The sequence below is a fragment of the Anser anser genome (assembly GCF_964211835.1).
Source record: "Anser anser genome assembly, chromosome: 1".
Taxonomy (NCBI): Eukaryota; Metazoa; Chordata; class Aves; order Anseriformes; family Anatidae; genus Anser; species Anser anser.
The window spans coordinates 197981251-198002349 of NC_139720.1; the positions used below are offsets into that span (position 1 = coordinate 197981251).

At 40.1% G+C, this 21099-nt stretch overlaps 1 long non-coding RNA gene across 1 annotated transcript; it reads right to left on the reverse strand.

Annotated features, from left to right (window-relative positions):
• Positions 1–535: 535 nt before the first annotated feature.
• On the reverse strand, positions 536–7849 carry LOC310892873. Its single transcript, XR_014578535.1, has 3 exons — positions 7749–7849; positions 6924–6987; positions 536–848 (listed from the first exon to the last, which is right to left on the reverse strand). It is a non-coding gene; the product is annotated as an uncharacterized lncRNA (long non-coding RNA).
• Between the last annotated feature and the right edge of the window lie 13250 nt (positions 7850–21099).

Sequence of the window (21099 nt, forward strand, 5' to 3'; positions counted from 1 at the left end):
GTAGGTTCTGCATTCATGTGGTTACTTTTCTGCCACCTGGCCTGGGTAATACTGCAGCAGTCAGTACTGGTGTAGGATCTATACCTCCACACCCCTTTCCTTTCTTCCTTCCACTTACAACCAACCAACCAACCAACCAAACAAACAAACAAACAAAGAAAGTCAGGAGCATATCACAGTTTTGCACTGTAAAGATAATAGTGTTTTTCAACTGCCAGCTGGATCCTTTTCTGAATTGGGAAGTCTTTAATGTAATTGCCTGAAACACCCTAATCTAACTGTGAATTCCTTATTGACATTGTAAGAAGGTAATTAGAAAGCAGTTTGTTTTTATTTATTTAATTTGCTGTATTTTCTTTGCCCTGGTCCAATAAGATTATGTCCAACTGAAATACAATTACTTCTAGAATTCCACAGACAAACAACAGCACAGGGGAGCACTTTTCATACCAGGGAAACCCTTTCTCTCCCATTTTCCCTCCTTGCCCCCCCCCCCCCCCCCCCCTTGCCTGTCAGTGTAATGTTTTTGGGAGGATTTGTTCTTTTTTATTTATTTTATTTTTATTATTATTATTATTTTTAAGCAGATAAATCTGCAAGCAACATCAGCTGAAGTAGGTGCAGGTGTCATCAAAGGGGTCCTTCAACTTTCCTCAGAGGGTTCTCATTGAGGTAGGGGAGTTCTCCTTCGATCATCTTGATGGCCATTATCCTCAGCAACCAGATATCCACTTTGGGCCTGTAGGCTTTCTGTGCCACCATTTCAGGCGCCATCCAGTACGGGATCCCCACCACGGTGTTGCGCTTGCTCTGCTCAGGAGTGATCTGGGCACAGAAGCCAAAGTCAGCTGGAAAAGCAAAAGAGGAGGGAAGAAACATAGCTAAAATCAGCAGGTTTCTCCAAAAACAACACGTACTGATGCCAGAGCTGTGGTACAAGCTAGCCTGTTGCCTTGCCTGGTACATTGCTGTTGCAAAGGAGGGGTGGTTTTGTGTTTAATAAGGTGTTCAGGAGTAAGCCTCTAAATCTGACTCACCGAGGCCATGAAGATCACAGAGCCAGAGCTACTGACTTGTCTATGTAAAGGATGGTGATCAGTAAAGAGCTGTATATGGATGCTGTGAAACTTGACAGTGCAGCATTTTGCAGCTGTAACACCCTGTGTAGCACATGGTCTCAAGCCTGTTCCTGGGTATGTGAAAACAGAAACCAACTCCCAGTCAGTCCTCCCTCCATCCACACCCACCAGTAATATCTGGCCATATTTTCAGTCCCAGAGATATTGTTTCCCAAGAAGATGTACCATCTCTCAATCAGGATTTGCTTTCTAGAGCAAATACTGTGTTCAGAATAATTTTAAGTACCTAATTTGATACTTAGTATTTTCTTTGAGAAGACAGAAAGACGGAAAGCCTTCCTGTGAAAATTGCTTGGGCCTGTCTTATTTGCATTTGACTTTCCAAAAGATCATAGAATCATAGAAAAATTAAGGTTGGAAAAGACCTTCAAGATCATCTGGCCCAACCATCCCCCTACCACCAATGTCACCCACTAAACCATGTCCCTAAGCACCACGTCCAACCTTTCCTTGAACACCCCCAGGGATGGTGACTCCACCACCTCCCTGGGCAATCCGTCCCAATGCCTGACTACTCTTTCTGAGAAGAAATGTCTCCTAATTGTTTTAATTGTTGAAGAGTAGGGGCATGACGTTTCCATTTTTCCACTCACCAGTCATATCGCCTGAATGCCAGGACTTTTCAACTATGATGGCTTGGCTACTCCATCAGCCAGATCCCTCAGGACCCTGAGATGCATGTCATCAGGCCCCATAGACTTGTACTTGTTTAGATTCATCAGGTGGTGTCGAACCTGCTCTTCACTTACAGTGGGTGGGACTTTGATCCCCCAGCCTCCACCTACGGGTTCAGGGAAATGAAAGACTTGGGAAGCTCATCCACCAGTGCAGACAGAGGCAAAGAAGTTGCTGAGTACCTCAGCCTTCTCCATGTCTGTCGTTACCAATTACTCAGCTATAGAAACTCACTCCTAATAAAAGAAATTAGCCACCTATAATCACTTACACACTACTATTTTCATCTCTCAGTCTATTTTAAATGTTAAAGGTGCATGGTGGTCCTCAGAGACTCCTCCTGTCACCCCAGCGCAGCAGCTCAAAGGGAGCTGGGTCCTCTCTTGTACTCTTCCTCGAGGCTCTGTGCAGAAGGGATGCCACCTCTCACACAAGGGCTGGGGGATGGGAAAGAAGCACTCGCACAACCCCTGAGAATTGGCAAGAGTTCTTTATTGCCGGGTGTTTGGTGGCTCCAAGCTAATGCTTGGGATGGAGCCCGAGCGACGATGAGTAGGGAGCTTGCCGGGCCCTTCTGCGAAGCTGTTGGTGTTCTCTGATGCACAGAGTAAAAAACTGCCGGGGTAGTCCCAGGTCTGATGCGGCCAAGGTGGATCCACTTCCATGGGTTCCTCCGCCTCTTCTTGTGGACCCACCTCCATGGACTCCACGGTGTTAGGCAGGAGGACAAGCCAGTCCTTGCCCGGGACTGCCCACACAGGATGCCTTCCATCAGGAGTATTTTCTGGCCAGGGTGCAGAACCAGGGGGTCGCCCAGTTCCATGGCTTGGTCCCATGCCACTCTCTGCTTGATTTTCATGCATGGATTTGAAGCTGCCATCTTTTTTACGGCCACGGCTGGGTCCCATGTTGTATTCTGGCCAATAGGCATGTCTCTGCTCCCCACAGCTCTCTGCCTCATGCTCCCACCTTTGCTCCACACCACCACTGCACCACTGGTTAGGCCCAGGCCCCCTGCTGCTGTATGTCTGAGGGGCCAGCCTGTTCCCCGCGTCGCTGCGGTACCAATGATAACGCTGATATGTGTCTGTGGGCCGGGCACCAGTGGTCCCTCGGGCACTGATGTCTTTTGTGCCGGAGGTGTTTTCCCTCTGCCCACGACACATCTTCCTCTCATTAGCTGCCATCCTTCTCGGTGCTTCCTCAGACCGCTTTGCTGTCCTCACACCGAGGAGGGCTGCCACTCGCCTTGCTCCTTCTCTAGCCTTCTTCCTGCCGCTTACGCTGGCTCTCAGACGACCGAGTAGCTGAGCAAGTGGCGTGCCAGTGGCAGGGGGGCCTGTTTTATAGGGCCCGGGGCAAAGGCGGGGCAGTGGTGGCCACTGTGACCTCAGAAAGGCTCTGTGATGGAGTGGCCCATGCGAGGTCAAAGGCGGCTGTGTTGGGAGAGGCCTGGAAGATGCCCTCACGTGGAGGAAGGAGGAGGGTTGGGGGGGCTGAGAGTGCCCTTTTATGGGGCTGGCTCCCCCAGGCCATTTGGCTTGCCAGAGAGAAAGGCTGCCCCATGCAATCCCGCCTCAACCCATTTTTCTCCAGATCTCCAAGGGACCTGGATCTCATTAACAAAAGAAAACACCACCAACGAAACCAAACCAGACCAATTCAAAAGTCTAAAGCAGTCAAAACTGAAGTACACATTGTGACTGTTCATACCTTGCAAAAGTTTTTACTGCACATTTGTTAAAATTCTGAAACATGCACATGGTGTGGGGGGAATAGAAATTACATCCAGACCCTGAGTCTGGAAATTGGTGCCTGAACAGGGAATAGCAAGGGATGTGTTTAATCAACAGGCTCCAGCACTCTCTTCTTATAAAAAAGACAGCACTTACTTAAACTTGATAACTCCTTACAAATAACAAGTGAGGAATAAAGATAGGACATCAGCATTCCTCAAAAGCGAGAAGAAACATGAAATGGAGTTAGAATTAAACATTTCCTTTACACACACACATGCACTGTGTATTGTAGAGTACAATGTGAGTGCATGTCTAGTGTTCCCTACCTGCATTCCCAGTTGGATTACTGGTGTCTTATCTCTATGCCCTGCAGTACACCCTTTTATAAACCATATGCTTGATTCACCGGGGGTGGGGTGGGGGTTAGGAGCTTCAGCTGAGAGTAAGGTCCTCTGGTGGGAGTCGTTAGATATTCTTCAACCTCTAAGTAACACAGAAGCATTGAAATGAGTAAGAGGAAGGAGACTGAAGTGCTAAAAGGGGGAAAATTTTGTTTAAAAAGGCTTTGGCAAAGCCAGGAACAGCAGTCAGGGTGTCTGATCAGCACCCTTGTGCCCTCAGCAGGAGAGATCAAGCAAGCGAGGTTGGTCTTGTGTCCTAGCCTGCAAGGGCAACAAGAGCCACCGTGAAACACCCAACTGGATTTTATTTTAAAAGTTTAAACAAGACAGCAGGACGTGCAGCTACCCTACAGCTGGGATGTATTGGCTAGACAAGGCATGTGCATGTACACAGCGATGTTCTCTCTAACGGAAGAGCATGCATCTCAAGCAGTTTTCCCAAAACAAAGCTTCTGATCAGCCTGGAGAAATACACACTTTCAGCCCACATGCAACACTTAAATGTCCTTTTCTGCTTTTCTCATTTTCCACAGATAATTTCTGTTCTTTCCAAGAAGAGAGTGCCTGCCCAGCACCACTTTCTCTGCAAAAACACACCCCTTCCACAAAATTTCACAAGCAGACTTTGTCCTTTCGATGAGGTAGCGCTTTACAACCGTGCTTATAACATGGAACACAGCACCATATAAATTCAGCATCACAGTGGATGCTGCAGCATGAAAAGTACTTTTTTTTAACTAAGACATCAGAGGAAAATGTTAAGGAAACAGTTGATAGGCTTTTGATATACATGCAGAGCAAGCAAGTGTCCATATACTCTCTCTGATTCCCAGAAGAGATTCTGGGTCACATCCCTCCATTCCATCTTCAGAAAATGAGCTGCCAAGATTAAAGCCTGAAGCTCACCTATCTAGGCACTGTTTACCCTACAAAAAGCCAAACCTGTAGTTAATCTAGACTGCTTGTTTCTGATGAGTGCAGCAGGCTGGAAACCCTGCTGCAGCTCCACTGGAACTAGCTTTAGCATAAGGTGAATGATTCAGACTTGACGCAATGCATCATAAAGATCTGTGAACTTCATGGGAAGAGTAGTAGTGCTTTTTTCTTACTATTTTGTGTATCTTCAGTTCTGGAAGTACTTCTGCTCAACCTCTAGAAATCTGTGGCAGCTCTGTAAAATTTGTGGTGGCCAGACTTCAGAGTAAGTTTGGAGCATTAGGTTCATATGGCAAACTATAAATTAACAGCCTTTTTTCTATATTTTCCAATTTCAGCATTCACATAGCTGTAAAGAGATCTTTAGGGTGAGAAACATTTTCTCCAAAAGCAGCAGGAGTCTGGAGTGAGCTTGTGAATTCCTAAGCAGATTTGGGCTTGCTCTGGCAAAGGGAGGAAAAAAAGAAATGGAAAAGAAAAAAAAAGATCAAATTTCTTATATGTTGATTTTCACAGGTCAGCTGCAGCCAGCAGATGTTTAGTAGGATGACACTCTACTCGGTTTGAGAAACAGGAGGAAGTGTAACAGCTGTTCCAAAGCAAACAGGCAAATATGTGATAGGGTCTGTTCACTAACTGTGTGTACTGTCTTTTCCTTCCACATTACTGGCCTCATGTATAGCAATCATAGGGTACTCTAGCAATGAATAATGTTTCTGGCCTTAGGAGACATTTCATTAAAGGCCTAGAATAGCCTGTGCAGGCTGCAATTCCTCTAAAAGGCATTTAAATAACACTGATTTTGAATGCAAGACAAAAGTTTATATCTAAGTGAAAACTTGTCTGACCTGTGGATTTTCTTCTTTCTTTCTTTCTTTCTTTCTTTCTTTCTTTCTTTCTTTCTTTCTTTCTTTCTGTCTTTCTGTCTTTCTGTCTTTCTGTCTTTCTGTCTTTCTGTCTTTCTGTCTTTCTGTCTTTCTGTCTTTCTGTCTTTCTTTCTCTTTCTTTCATCTCCTTCCAAGACATAAATAATATTAGATATAATATTCATCTCCTCCCAAGATATAAGTAATATTATAAACATAACAATGTAAACTCACTGAGTTTCGTATTTTGTTAGTGAGAAGACTTGAGAAATGGGAAGACAAATATCCTGATGACAGCAGTCTTCTTTTGGGTGTGCAAAAAAATGGCCTATGTTTGTTATGTTAGAGTATGGACACGTGTGGTAGACATCATTTCATTTACAAAGTTAAGTCTGGGGAAAGCTTAGAAGACTGGTATTCTTTTTCCCATGCTCTGGGCAAAGCTTTTAGTGTAGATGTAAGCAGCTTATGCAGTGCACTATACACAGCATATTTCAGTTCATCTCGGCATATCTCCATTTATTAAAAGAAACATTAAAGCAGCGTTCATGAGCTTCAGAAGACACCATTTCCTAATGGGATGGAGCAAGCCCCTTAGAAAATGCCGTTCCATTTAAGTACAGTCAGCAAAATATTTTGGATGGACACATTAAACACTTTCTTTGTGTTTGGAAGAAACTTTTACTTTGAAGAAAGTAAAACTGCTTGTTGCATGGGAATTAAATGAACTGCTTGGAAAGTCGGAGGTCTAAAGAAATAGTTTCTTCTGGAAGATCAAGTTGAGGATGTATTCTTCTGTCAGACTGCATTTTCTTCTTTTTCACTATTATAGTCAATGAACCTACACTGATTCAAACCCCAGGGTGCATTTCAGTTGCCTAAACATCTGTGACAAGTGCAATACGAGATACCTTGTTTACCTTCCCATTGCCATTCTTAGGTCAGGCATGGTCTTTTATCAGATATGTCTGTCAACAAATATGTCATACCCATGAAGACATCTCAGGTACTCCAGTGTTTTGCAAATGACTGTATAAGTTAATGTGACTGAACCAAGGTCCTGATGACTTAATTATCAGTACTTTTGTTTCTCTACAGGAAATACTTTGACTGATATATCCTAGAATTACGTTTCTTCTGTTATGGTTATAAAGACTGGTGACTCACCTTCACAGCTAGATTTGACTTACACAGTTAGATCTCTCTCCTAGTTGTCAAATTCCGAGTTCCCCTGTGGCAGTAAAAATCATGTTTATTAATCCTTTTACTGATGATTTTGATGTTATAGAGCAACATTTTATTTCTCTACCCTAATCTTGAAAATATATATTTTTTTATATATATATATATATATGTCCAATATCCCAGACCTTTTTCCATTTAACAATGTCATCTAACTTTCTCATCAGGAAATTTCATGGGCATGATTTTTATGACAAGGTGAAGATATTAAATATTATATCCAAGAATATTCTTCTGGGGACTTACTTCATCAGTAACATCTTCAGTCATCTTCTGTCTCTTCTTCAGAAGTAATAGTAAACCTCATTTTTTTTCCAACTTAAATATATTTTTTTCCTATTTATAGTCTATCAAGTACTTATCTGAAATTCTGGATAAATCATACCTACAATATTTCTTTTGTCTAGAGCATCATTTATCTAAACAAGTATTGTCAGATTATTCTGGTTGTGTACTTCTAGCAATATCATATGCTATAATGGGCCATGTGCTAAATTTTTCTGTTGGATAACAACTTTCTCATCTTTCCTTCTCATCCCCAAAACTATTTCAAAATAGGAGTCTTACAGTAATAGGTCTTTTCCCCACACTTTCCCCTCATTATTGTTACACACAGGTACAATAGTTGCTATTCTCTCTTAATCTACTATTAGTAGATTTTAAACAGAACTGGTTTCAACATATGTTCTTCTTGCCGCGATTCATTTTGATTCAAACTTCCTGATGGTTACAACACCACAGAGAACTTACCTCTGCTGTTCATCCAGCTGAAGAGCCAAAGATGGTGTGTACTTTGCCCAAGTCTAACTCGGCAATATGTGTGTTCATACCTTCCTGTTGTCTCATCTGCCAGTAAAATATGCGTCTGCAGACCAGCTGACCAAGCAATTATTTTTTCAACAAATTTGTAAGGTGGAGCTATATAGCTCTGACTTAAAAGACTAGCGGACTTTAATAAGTATGAGTTAATGTATATATTTTTAAATTATCAATAAGCAAAGTATTTCTTTTTTATTTTTAGCTATTGAAGTTGAAGTATATCTGCCTATATTCTCATTCCAAGAGAGCCTGTGCTGCAGTCTTTTTGTCAAAATCAAGTAACTTCACATCCTTAGTTAGAAATAATGTTCATTTTCACAGTATTTGGATGCTTCAGAGTTGAGGGATGAGCTGGCAAACTAAATTTTTATTAAAATTAGAAGAAAATATACTGCCAGTTGTATAATAGAGTATGACAAATCAGTGATGCCTAACTGAAAGTGTCATGAAATTTGGAAGATATTTTTTCATATAGCTAAATTTTAAGGTAAGAGTTACTGTTAAAAGCAAGAAGTCGTCTTTTAAAAATTTAAGTTTGTGTCCAGCTGAGGGAAAATTAGCTAAAGAGAAATGTGCAAATAACAAAAGATCTGTTGTTTGTACAACAAACAAAGAGCTTTTGGAGCAATTTATGAGATGTAAAGAATACATCTCTCAATTTCATGTTAATAGATGATCAGTGCGTCAAAGAAAATAAAGCTGAAAAAGGAAAAAAAATATAGTTCTCTTGGTGTCCTTATTCCTTGCTAAGGAGTTCATAAATGCTTCTATTCCCTGCAGATATGTCAGAGGAACTGTTTCGTATCAAAGTGTTGGCTGAACTTACAGAGAAAATACACAAAATAAACAGTAACTAATGACCACCGCTAGATGCAATGTGTTCAAGGGATCTAGAAGAATGCTAAAATGAAATACCTGAATTATTTAACTCTGGTGTTCAACTGTTAGGTTAAAGCAGTTTTGATACCATAAATCTAGAAAGTGGCTGATGATCCACCACAGTTTAAGACTTCACTGTGAACATCCAGGGAACTATCAAATAAAAAATAGGATTAGCAGATGTCCTGGTTTCAGTTAGGACAGAGTTAATTTTCTCTTAGTAGCTGGTAGGGTGCTATGTTTTGGATTAGGATGAGAAGAGTGCTGATAATGTGCTGATGTTTTAACTGTTGCAGAGCAGTGTTTACACCAAGCCAAGGACTTTTCAGCTTCTTGCTCTGTCCTGCCAGCGGGCAGGCTGGGGGTGCAGCAGGAGCTTGGAGGGGACAGACCCAGGACAGCTGACCCAAACTGGCCAAAGGGGTATTCCATACCATCTGACGTCATGCTAAACAATATATAGGGGTGGCTGGCCGGGGTGGGGGGCTAGCTGCTTGGGGATAGGCAGGGCATCGGTCAGCAGGTGGTGAGCAATTGCAATTGTGCATCACTTGTTTCGTACACATTATTATTATTATTATTATTATTACTATTATTTTCCTGTCTTAATAAACTGTCTTTATCTCAACTTACAGGCTTCACTTTCCCGTTTCTCTCCCCCATCCCAGAAAGGAAGGGAGAGGGTGAGCGAACGGCTGTGTGGTGTTTAGCTGCTGACCGGGTTAAACCACAACAGCAGACATGAATAAATACAGAACCCCGAGGAAGAGGGAATTCCAGTTTTGTAAGAAGGTGTATGTCCTCACTTTTCTGTTAGACTTCTTTGGAGAAGTCAGCATGCATTATGGACAAGGAGGTTTATTTGAAGTGGTCCATTCCAGAAGGTAATCAATAGCAACTCTCAGCAAAGGTTCTCCAAGTTGTCAGTTTTCTGTAGGAAGAAAAAAGACGTCATTCACATAGCATATAATGGTTTAAAAGGTTTAAAATCCAGGATTCAAATAGACTCAGCAGAGTTCTCAGTGAGCATTGAAACCTGTATCTATTGATAAATAATGTAGAGAAGACGGTTTAAACTGAACGTTTGTTGGTTATACTGGAGAAAGAAAGGTGAGGCCCAACTATAAAAACAGTGGAAGAACGTCACAATACTGAATAACCATAAGATGCAATGGCAGATGAAATGCAATGCAGATGAAGGGAAAGTGATAAAGGGAAATTGTGCTAACTTCACACATACAGTGGCAAATGCCAAGTTAAATATTGCCAAACCAGAGTGAGACTTTAATATATATACTCCCATGAAAACCTTATTTCATAGCTCAACAATGGTCTAAAAAGCACAGGATATCAAGAGTTATTAAAATTAAGAATAGAAATCTTATGTTGTTGCTTAACAATACGATACACCTACAACCTCAGAACTATTGGAACCTTCTTCCTGTCAGCTTCAGGAAAGATGAAGTAGAATGGAACCGAAAGGAGAGAGTAATGTTTCAGAGTCAGGAATGACTTCTTCAGGAATGAATCATTATATAGACTAAAATTTTGAGCTTGGAAATGGAGACGACATAAGAAATACAAAATCCTGAGTGGAGCAAAGAAGATACAGGCAACCAATGAATGACCACTAACCCTACTAATACAAGACCTAGTGAATCTATTAGGAGGCAAGTTGTAAAGAAATGAACCAGTCCAGTAGCAAGCTAAGAAACAGGTATCCCTGTAATATTGCACATGATAACAATTTATTTTAGCTTGTGAAGTGCCTGACAAAAATATGGGTCAGAATCTATTTGGGGCTATTATATACGTTACTTCATATTTAAGTATAACATATCAGAATGTTCCTGCTAGTTCATTAGTTCATTGTCAGGAACATTTAAATATCAAGACAAGCTTTTTTTTTTTTTTTTTCCTTATTCTACTACCTCATGCTCTGCTCATGCACTGCTGACAACTACCACAGACCAAATACTGGGCCAAAGGAATGTAGAGTCTCACTCTGTACCTCCATCTATGCTGTCATGTATTCATGCCATTTTTCTGACCAATTTTGTTCAGTGTAGTTCTACAGTTTGATTATGATTTTCTGAAAATGGCATTTCTTTTGGCATGTGTTCTTCTTGATGCTCAGATTTGTCTTCCATCTATCCAGATCAGCTCACTCCATTTTTACCTATTTTGGTTTTTTCTTTTCTTTTCTTTTCTTTTCTTTTCTTTTCTTTTCTTTTCTTTTCTTTTCTTTTCTTTTCTTTTCTTTTCTTTTCTTTTCTTTTCTTTTCTTTTCTTTTCTTTTCTTTTCTTTTCTTTTCTTTTCTTTTCTTTTCTTTTCTTTTCTTTTCTTTTCTTTTCTTTTCTTTTCTTTTCTTTTCTTTTCTTTTCTTTTCTTTTCTTTTCTTTTCTTTTCTTTTCTTTTCTTCTAAATAAACATCCTGCTTAGGTTAATTAAATAGGTTTCTTTATTCAATTACATGTTGTTCTTACCTTGCTATTGACTCTATTGACTAGAAAGGACTACCTTAGTGTTTCTAACCCTAATAACATATCGATAACCATGCCTCATCAGTAGTCCAGGCCTTGCCTTTCTGTTCTTACTACTATTGTTTCAGTCCTATTATTCAAAGATATATTCAACCATATCTAGGGGAGGCAAGTCTGCAGTTTCCCTTTGAAAAAGTCTCCCACTGTTGAGTCATCTTACCAGAAATCATTAGCATTTGTGTTTATATTAAGGACAATAAGGTTATCAGCAGTAGTCAGCAAGGATTTATGAAGGGGAAATCATGTCACATGACAGCCTTCTATGATAAGATGACTGACTTGGTTATATGAACGCTCTCTTGAGATGTTTGCTGATGATACAGAACTGGAAGGACTAACTGATAAATCAGATGGGTATGCTGACATTCAGAGGGACTTCCACAGGCTGGAAAAATGGTCGAACAGGAATCTCATGAAGTTCAACAAAGGGAAATGCTAAGTGCTTCCTCTGGGGAGGAATAACCTAAGTCATCAGGACAGGCTGGTATCAACTGGGTGTAAAACAGCTTTTCAAGGAAGGAAATCTGGATCCTGGTGGGCAAAAAGTTGACCATGAGCCAGCAATGTGCCCTTGCTGCAAAGAAGGCCAACAGCCTTCTGGGCTGAATCAGGCAGAGCATTGCCAGCATGTCGAGAGAGGTGATTTTTCTCCTCTGCTCAGCCCTGGTGAGACTCATCTGGTGTGCCGTGCCCATTGCTGTTCTGCCCAGTATGAGAGAGACTTGGACATACTGGAGCGAGTCCAGTGAAGTGACATGAAGATGATGAAGGAACTGACATATAAGGAGAGTCTGAGACAGCTGGGACTGTTCAGCCTGGAGAGGAGAAGGCTCAGGGGTTTTGCATTAGTGTGTATAAATATCTGATATGTGGTGGGGAGTAGTAAAGAAGACAGAGCTGAACTTTTTATTTATTTATTATTTTATTTTATTTTATTTTATTTTATTTTATTTTATTTTATTTTATTTTATTTTATTTTATTTTATTTTATTTATTTTATTTTAATTTTTATGGTGAGGGTGGTCAAACAATGAAACATGTTGCCCAGAGAGGCTATGAAGTCTCCATCCTTGGAGATCTTCAAAGCTCAACTGGACTGGGAAGCCTGCTGTAACTGACCCTTAGCTGAGCTGGGGTCTTGATGACTCCATCTCGAGATAGAGTGTCTTCCCACCTCAGCCAGTCTAATTTCATGTTTATTATATTTTTAAAAATCCCTTGTTGTCAAATTGTAGTAACTGAAATTACTTTAAAGTCTAGCTGAGATGCCAGAGCACTTACTCTGAGAACAGTGTCCTTATTTATTCTTTCATTAGCCTTTGTTCCTGAAATATGTGACGATTTATAGTTATGGACATGGGAGGAAAGAAAAGAATGTTTTCTCAGTGATCTAGGCCTAATTACCAGGGTCAGAAATGTTCAATTTCAGATTACTCAAATTGTTTTTATTATAATCATTTCTTGTTCCCAATTTAGCAAGACTATAGTTCTTACAAGATAGCTATTTCCATAAGTTGAAATATTATTTCATCTGTATGATTTTAATAATTTACACACTTAGAAAGTAATACATGAAGTTAAAATAGGAAAAGAAAAAATATTCAGAAAAGTATCTAAGAATTCCCATATTTCGGTTATATTTTCAGGGATGCCATCTGAGCTTGTGTTCTTTGAAAAAGATGCCTACCTAAACCTGATTTTTTCCCAGCAGTCTTTTCTTTTAAATTCTCTTGCAATTTTTATGATGTGGCTGATTACTATATCCCATAAGAAGTTTAATGACTGAACTTTCTACACAACTGGCACAACTTTTAGTCTACGTCAGGTTATTCTTCCTAAAGTAAATTAATAAAAAATCTCCAAAGAAAAGAACTTGTATAGAAAGCCAAAGCAAAGAAGCAGTCAGTGGTAGTGTCCAACAAGAGTACAAAGAAGTGTATACTTGCTCAAAAATTGTAATTTGGTTGCCAAGGTGATACACAAAGAATACATGAAAGTTAAGAATATTTATCATTTATGCAGGCTCAAGGTCTTTATATGCTTCAAGAAAGATGTGTTTCAGGTGATACAGACGTATTAATACTCCAATAAAATAATTATTTAAACTTTTCCAACAAGAAGAATTGCAGAGTCCTGCCCCTGGGGAGGAACAACTCCAGGTACCAGGACATGCTGGGGGCTTCCCAGCTGAAAGGCAGCTCTGCAGAAAAGGATCTGGGGGTCCTGGTGGGCACCAAGTTGTTAGCCACTAAGAAGGCAAACAGTGTTCTTGGCTGCACTAGGCTAAGTATCATCAGGAAGTCAAGAGAGATGATCCACTCGCCACCAGTGAGGCTACGCCTGCGCTGTCTTATGTCCAGTTCTGGGTCTCCCAGTGCCAGAGAGACCTGGAGTTACTGGAGAGTCCAATGAAGGGCCACCAATGAAGGGACTGGAGCAGCTCTCCCATGAGGAGAGGCTGAGAAAGCTGGGAATGTTCTGCCTAGAGAAGAGGAGGCTCAGGGACGATCTCATCAATGTTTATAAACACCTGAAGGGAGGGTGCAAAGAGTATGGAATCAGGCTGTTTTCAGTGGTGCCCAGTGCCTGGACAAGAGGTAATGGGCACAAAATGGAACACAGGAGGTTCTGTCTAAACATCAGTCAGCACTTTTGTGCTGTGAAGTTGAGGGAGCCCTTGTACAGGTTGCCCAGAGAGGTTGTGGAGTCTCTTCTTTGGAGGTTTTTAAAAGCTGCCTGGACATGGTCCTGGGCAGCCTGCTCTGGCTGTCCCTGCTTGAGCAGGGGTTGGACCAAATGGACCCAGAGACCCTTTCCTACCTCAACCATTCTGTGATTCCAAGCTTCTGTGATATTTAATCTGATAACATTTAAAGACATTTAGATGATATCTAACATTTGAAAGATACAGAAAATGGCAGCCTCACCTGTAATTAGCTTGTAGTCCAAAAGAACAGTTTATAACCTGAGAGATTATAGTAATACCCACTTTCAAGTACCATAAATTGATGCATAACTCAAACATAAAAGCATTATAATGGAAATAATTGAGGTTGCTAAGAGACAAAAGTACCATGAAAAGTAAATCACTACTTTCATTTATCTGTTTATTCAAGCAATAAAGTCGTTATGTGTTTTTGTACCACTGTCTTACATCTGCATACCAAACTCTGAGATTACACCCTGAGAACTTCTTACAGTTCAAGCAAATATATTTGTAATAATAACGTTCCTTCATATAAGCCTTTCACAGCTTGAAAAGAGGCTAAGGTTTCAATCATAGGAATTCATATTCACCATAGATCTCCAGAATATTTCCAATTATGCACTGAAATGACCGACACTTTAACTCCAACAAGAAAGTTAATGGATCTCTGTGCCTTATGCCTGGGGCATAATTGTCAGTTATACAATACTATTTTTTCCCAAACTGGGAAAATTTTGCTTTCAGCCTGTAAGAATGCTATGACAATGAACCATATTTAGAAGGCTGTAATAGAAACTAAGAACTAGTGAAAAGCAATTGATGAATAAAATAATCAAACAGAAGTTATTGCTTAACATGCACAGCTTAAAAATATTAAGTATCTAGGAGAAGGAAACTGCCACAGTATTCTCTGCTCATTTATCTTCTTCATTTTTCTTATCTGGGAAGCCATCCAAGGTCATCCAGTGGGGAAATGCTGAAAGTAAGATATGTATTCCATATCACTTCTCCCCAGGGCTGAGATGCGTCAAACAGAGTGGCAGATAAGTACTTCTCACCACTGGAGACTCTCATCTCTGAATTTGTCTGCAGTTATGGCACCTCTTCTTTCTCTCCAGAGCAGAGCAGAAACAGCTACTTCTTTGAAAATTAAACCTCCAGTATTATACAGCCGTTCCTACACAGTATCTTAGCACTTGTTCATAATGTGGCTTCATCATATTTAATTCCTTCTTGCACCCATGTGAATTGAGGCCTTTTTTGTCCCTGGAAACATCTTAGTTTTAAGTTATTTTTGGGTTATGATGCTCTTTGTTACTCCAGGTCTTGTGCTTGCTGGGCAGCAACAGTTCCCGATTTGAGGTGGGATATAGTTCTTTTTTCTACCCCACTCAGTGAGGCCTGAGGAATGGAGCTGCAGCTACATTGTGGCTCTGTTCCTACTTAATTAAAAGGCAGAAAGAACAGGCCCTGTAATTCTATAAACTGTAATTCACCTACACTATTTCCCAGCTTTGGTTTATCACTAATTGCAGTCCTCCACACACAATTATAGGTCATGATATTTTACCAAGGAAGCAAAATTTTCCATGAATGATAAGCTACATGCAACTGAGGACTGTAGTTCTGAGCACCTTTGTGTGGAGTAACTCTGTTAACAAAGTAGCATGCAACCTGACATTATGAGGCACAGAAAAATTGGATATACTAGGGCTCGGAGATGATTTTAGACCCTTGACTCGGATGCCTGTGTTAGGACCCCAGAGTCTCTTTGTGGTAAATGTGGCCATTAGAGCAATTAAGAACAGCTCTTTAGGAGACTCCCTCCACTGCTCTGCACAGCACATGGGCAGCCAGCTTAGGCATAAAGTTAAATGCCTCAAGTAAGGAGGGTGCATATAGCCATTTTCATTAAGCTTAGTAGAAATGACAAAAAGGCCAAATCACTATGTACTGATGCCCTAGCAACCTTTCGATGTAGTGCCTTTGCTGTAACAGCAGAGAATTTGGTCCCATAAGATTATTTCTGCTGTTTGCCAAGAGAAAGGTTAGGAACAGTTGAGAGCAAATATCCTGAGATAATAAAATTTTTAAGATTTTACATTGGATTAGTCCTCAAATAGTGAAAAGCTACACAGAAGACCTGAAGCTAAATGTTTCAACTCTCCATTTCACTGGTGTCAATTAACCCTTTCATTAAGAGAGTATCCCAAGATACATACCATCCCCACAATGTGTGTGTCTCAGTCTCAGGGCGTGGTATTCAAGCAACAGATGTACTGCTTTTTGAGACAGAGTGCATGTTTGTGCAATGGCAGGTGGTTATTGATGCCACTTATAAGGCAGGGCTTCTGCTGTCAGTATTGTATACCAAATCTGGACTATTTCAGCTACTTTCTTTCACAATGGCTGGAGACACAGGAGTGCACAAAACAGTTTTAATTCTGCAGTTCCACATTAACACAACAAAATGCAAAAATGCATAGCTCTTTACTGAGGCTTTAGAATGTGCTTTTTAAATTTGTTTATTTATTTATTTATTTTTCGTGAAAGTTTGTTTATAATTTTACTGTACAGGAACTTGAGCTAATGCTAGGTGGGTTAGTGGGATACTGGAAACTGCATGTCTATCCTGGCAGGGTACACTATCTCATGTGAAGCTCAGTGACTCTTTTTGGGACCAGAATGATCAAGTTAGCTCAGCTAATGAGTAGTTGATTTTCATGTGGGAAGTAAATGTCCCTGTTTGAGGAGGGGGTTGGACCAGATGACCTCCAGAGGTCCCTTCCAACCTCAGTCATTCTGTGATTCTGTGATGTATCTTTTTCAGTCAGTTAATGTTTCTGGTTATTGTGGTAATTTTTTCTGAAATAGAACTGTGGAAATGCAACCTGTCCCCCTGCAGCCCATGGGTCCCACACGGAGCAGATCTCCACGCTGCAGCCCGTGGAGGAGCCCCCGGTGGAGCAGGTGGATGTGGCCTGGAGGAGGCTGCGGCCCATGGAGAGCCCCCGCAGGAGCAGGCCCCGGGCCGGAGCTGCAGCCCGTGGAGAGGAGCCCACGCAGGAGCAGGGGGTCTGGGGGGAGCTGCCGCCCGTGGGGGACCCGTGCTGGAGCAGTTTGCTCCTGGGGGATGGACCCCGTGGTACGGAGCCGTGTGGGAGCAGTTCTGGAAGAGCTGCGGCCTGTGGGCAGCCCCCCAGGCTCAGTTCGGGAAGGACGGCATCCCGTGGGAGGGACCCCACGTGGAGCAGGGGCAGAGAGTGACCGTGAAGGAGTGGCAGAGACAAAGTGCTATGGGCTGACCACAGACCCCATTGCCCATTCTGCTGCACTGCTCAGGGGGACTGACCACAGCCCCCATTCTCCATTCCCCTGTGCTGTTCAGGGGGAGGAGGGAGAAGACTTTGGATGGGGGAGAGGTGTTTTTAGTTTGTTTTTAGTTTCTCACTGCTCTAGCATGTTAGTAATAGGTAATACATTACATTAATGTCACAATGCTGAATCTGTTTTGCCCATGACAATAACAGTTGAGTGATCTACCTGCCCCTGAGCCCTTTCCATCATATTTTCTCTCCCTTTCCCTTTAGGAGAGAGAGTGAGAGGGTGGTGGTTGTGGTGGAGCTCACAGCTAAGTTAAACCACCGTAAGGCCACACCCAGAGAGAAGCAGTTGATGGCTCTATGTCCGTGTGGAGGCTGGTGACAAGTAGTGTTCCTCAGAGGTCTGTCTTGCGACCAGTTCTTTTTAATATCTTTATTAGTGACATAGACAACGGGATGGAGTGCACTTTCCATAAGTTTGCAAATGACACCAAGCTGAGTGGTACAGTCAATACACCACAAAGAAGGGATGCCATCCAAAGGGACCTGAACAAGCTAGAAAAGTGGGCCCCATGAACCTAACAAGGATCAAGAAGTCCAAGTGCAAGGTGCTGCAGGGCAATCCCAGACATGAGTACAGACTGGGAGAAGAACTTCTTGAGAGCAGCCTTGTGGAGGACTTGGGGGTTCTGGTGGATGAAAAGCTCCACATGAGCCAGCAGCGGGTGCTTGCAGCCCAGAAAGCAAGCTGCATCCAACCCAAACAATTCTATGATGATGAAGGTGGAATCAGTATAAAGCTCTTGAATACTGCACAACTGAGCCATGTAGATATGAAATTTGTGTGTTGTAGATTGTGGATTGCCAAAACAGAAGATATGAAATTACTATAGAACGGAGCTCTGCAAGAGATACCTATTTATGGATTGACACAGCAACATGTATCAGCTTGTAGCAATCAACACTGAAGTATCTCTCAAGAAATCTCAGCTTTGATAAACACATTCAGGTTTTAAAATTAATTCTTTTGTAAAACCGAACAAGAGGAAAAAATGACTGTGGTCTATAATAATTTACGTATGCTGAAGATATTTAAATTAGAAAATGCTTTCAATCTCACAAAGTATTCATGAAATATTGTCTAGCAATTTCAGTCAGAGAAGGTCAAACAATGGAAAAGATGGAATATAACTCTTTAACAACAAATTGTCAAGAATGTGATCCATTCTTTGTCAGCTGGAACCTTTAAATCAAGATTAAATGTATTTGAAGACATGCCTAATTTAAGCAAGGGTTAAGGTGCAAGAATGAGTGCAATACTGTGTCATGAGTTACCTAGAAGATCAAACTAGATTTTCATAATATACGGCTTTAAAAGCTATGACTTTAAAGTAAGTAAAAAGTGAGCAGATCTAGGAGTTAATTTGAATATTTTCAGTAGAAAATAAGGTCTTGGAAGGTCATATTATTGACATGCAAATTTTTGTAGGGAATTTTTTGCAAGCATAAATATGTGATGTATCACATACTACAGATTGTTTCCCACTTATTTTAACAAGCGTCTTCACTTCTGATCTGTAATACAGAGAAATATTTCCATTGTCATAGAAAACAAAATTTGTCATTTCTCATTTTAGGCAGCTTAAATATTGTTGAGGAGTGGAATTAAGCAACAAGCAAATAAAGAAAAGCCTACATGGTTAAAAACTAAATCCCTGTATGAGAAATACTGTATTGATTCTATTGAGTGACTTTGAAAGATCTAGATCATGTTCATTAGAATGTATCAGCCTGAGAACTGGTGCACCCTTAATGCTGGTCCTGCAGCTTGTTATTAATGTCATGTACACAGAGAAGTCATTGGGCTGAAACTGTGGCTAACAAAAATACGAGAATACTGCGTGGCCACACATTTCAAGATCTTATAACTGATTTTCATTCTGTAACAAAATGGAATTAACCTTTTTCTTTTTACTTTTCAAGTAAAATTCGTAAGAAAACCTAACATAAATAAAAGTCTTTAGTATTTGTTTGCAGTACAGGAGAATTAGCCTCTGGTACATGATTGAGACTAATGATATGAAACTACACTTTGTTTATATTTCAGATGAACATTAGATTATTAACTTTTATGGAACTGTAACATCAGTGTGTCTTGCCTTTTGTGGCGAGTTACCATTGGCTGGGTCCAGATGTCTACTATTCTCTCACTCCCCTTCCTTAGCAGGACACTTTCTCACTTCCTTTCTTTTTCTCTCTTTCATCCTCTTTTGACTTTTGACTCTTTTGATATATATATTTATCCAAGATGTTATAAATAAACCTTTTCCAAACAGAAAAAAAAGATATGTTTCAGTTAAAGTTTTTTGTTTCTTTGAAGATGAAGTTTTCTTCAGGTGTGGCAAGAATACATTCTACCAAGGTCTTCTGAAAAAAAGAACACCAATATCTAGCTTTGGACAAATACAGGAGAAGAATTCACCTTTCTGCTCTTGATACACCCATTGGTGGATGTCTTCAGAGTTAACTCAGCTTCTGCTTCTGCTAATGTCACTGAATGCACTAAGAATTGTTGAAATAAACAATTTAAGTTTGTTGAGGCAATGGTGAAATGTTTCTATTTTATTGGTGCAAAATGTACGTTTTAGAAGCTCTTCACTACATCAAAGTGAAACATTTTCTATGGTCATACTAAAGATTTTCAGTGCTGTCCTATTTTCCATGGTGGAAAAATCAAAAGTTTGATCATTCATTTCACTTCAAAATTTAATTTTAAAAGTAATTTAAAAAGTAATTTTTTAAAAGTAATTTTAAAAGTAATTTCCCCTTGAACTTCTTTTGAATAGTTCTGCCACCAGGAGGCAGGTTAGATCAATTTATTTTTCTTGTGACAGGTGCGACATCTGAGAAGAATGTACCCTCAAATCTATACATACAGTTTTATTAATTTCCTTCTTCTAGGGACTGTAAGGTTAGATTTACTGCCCACAGCTAAGGTATCTTAGTTTCCTAAAAAGATGAATAGGCAAGTTGAGGGAGTGTTATACTCCTATGAACACATATAAATACTCAAACTACTTTTAGAAATTTCATGGCATGCCTGTTTTACATCATTAGATTCACACATGCTTTTGAAAGCATTTCCAGTAACATTAAACATACAATTAATAGTATAACCACTTCAGCTCGCATTAGCCTACAGGATTTTATAAAAATGATAAATGTATTTTGGGTTTTCTAGACTTTTGTTTTCTAGACTTTGTTATTAATCGTAGTTCATACAAGTTCTGCATATTTAGGTTGAATTTATTCAGTTTGAGGCTTTGAGTATCTTTTGTTTGATAGAAGATGCACCTGAGAATACAATACTAATGAAAATAGTTGTCCATTTTCCATTTTAACAGTTTTAAATTCCTTGAGTGTCAGAATTGCTTTTTTTTTGCATTTGGTTGAAAACAGAATCATTACTTAGATAGGGCAGTTATTTTTTTCTCTTTTAAAAGATAACAGTTAGATGAAAATTGCTGTTTTTTAACACTTTAATAGCTAGTCTTTTTCTAATGAAGATAAACATTTTGTAGTAAAAACAAAATCATTATCTTGTCTGACTTACTGGCTTAAACTGAATAAGAGGAATAATTATTTGGCACATATATTACTTTTAATACTAACTAAAAAAAATAAAATAAGAACAACATTGAATAGAATATTTTCTGTTAAACTCCAATATTTTGACATACCCATCTTTGACAATGGAATTCTTTAGAATCAGAATTTTTAAACTGAAATAATAGCAGCATAATAGCTTATAGAATGGAAAATCAGAGGT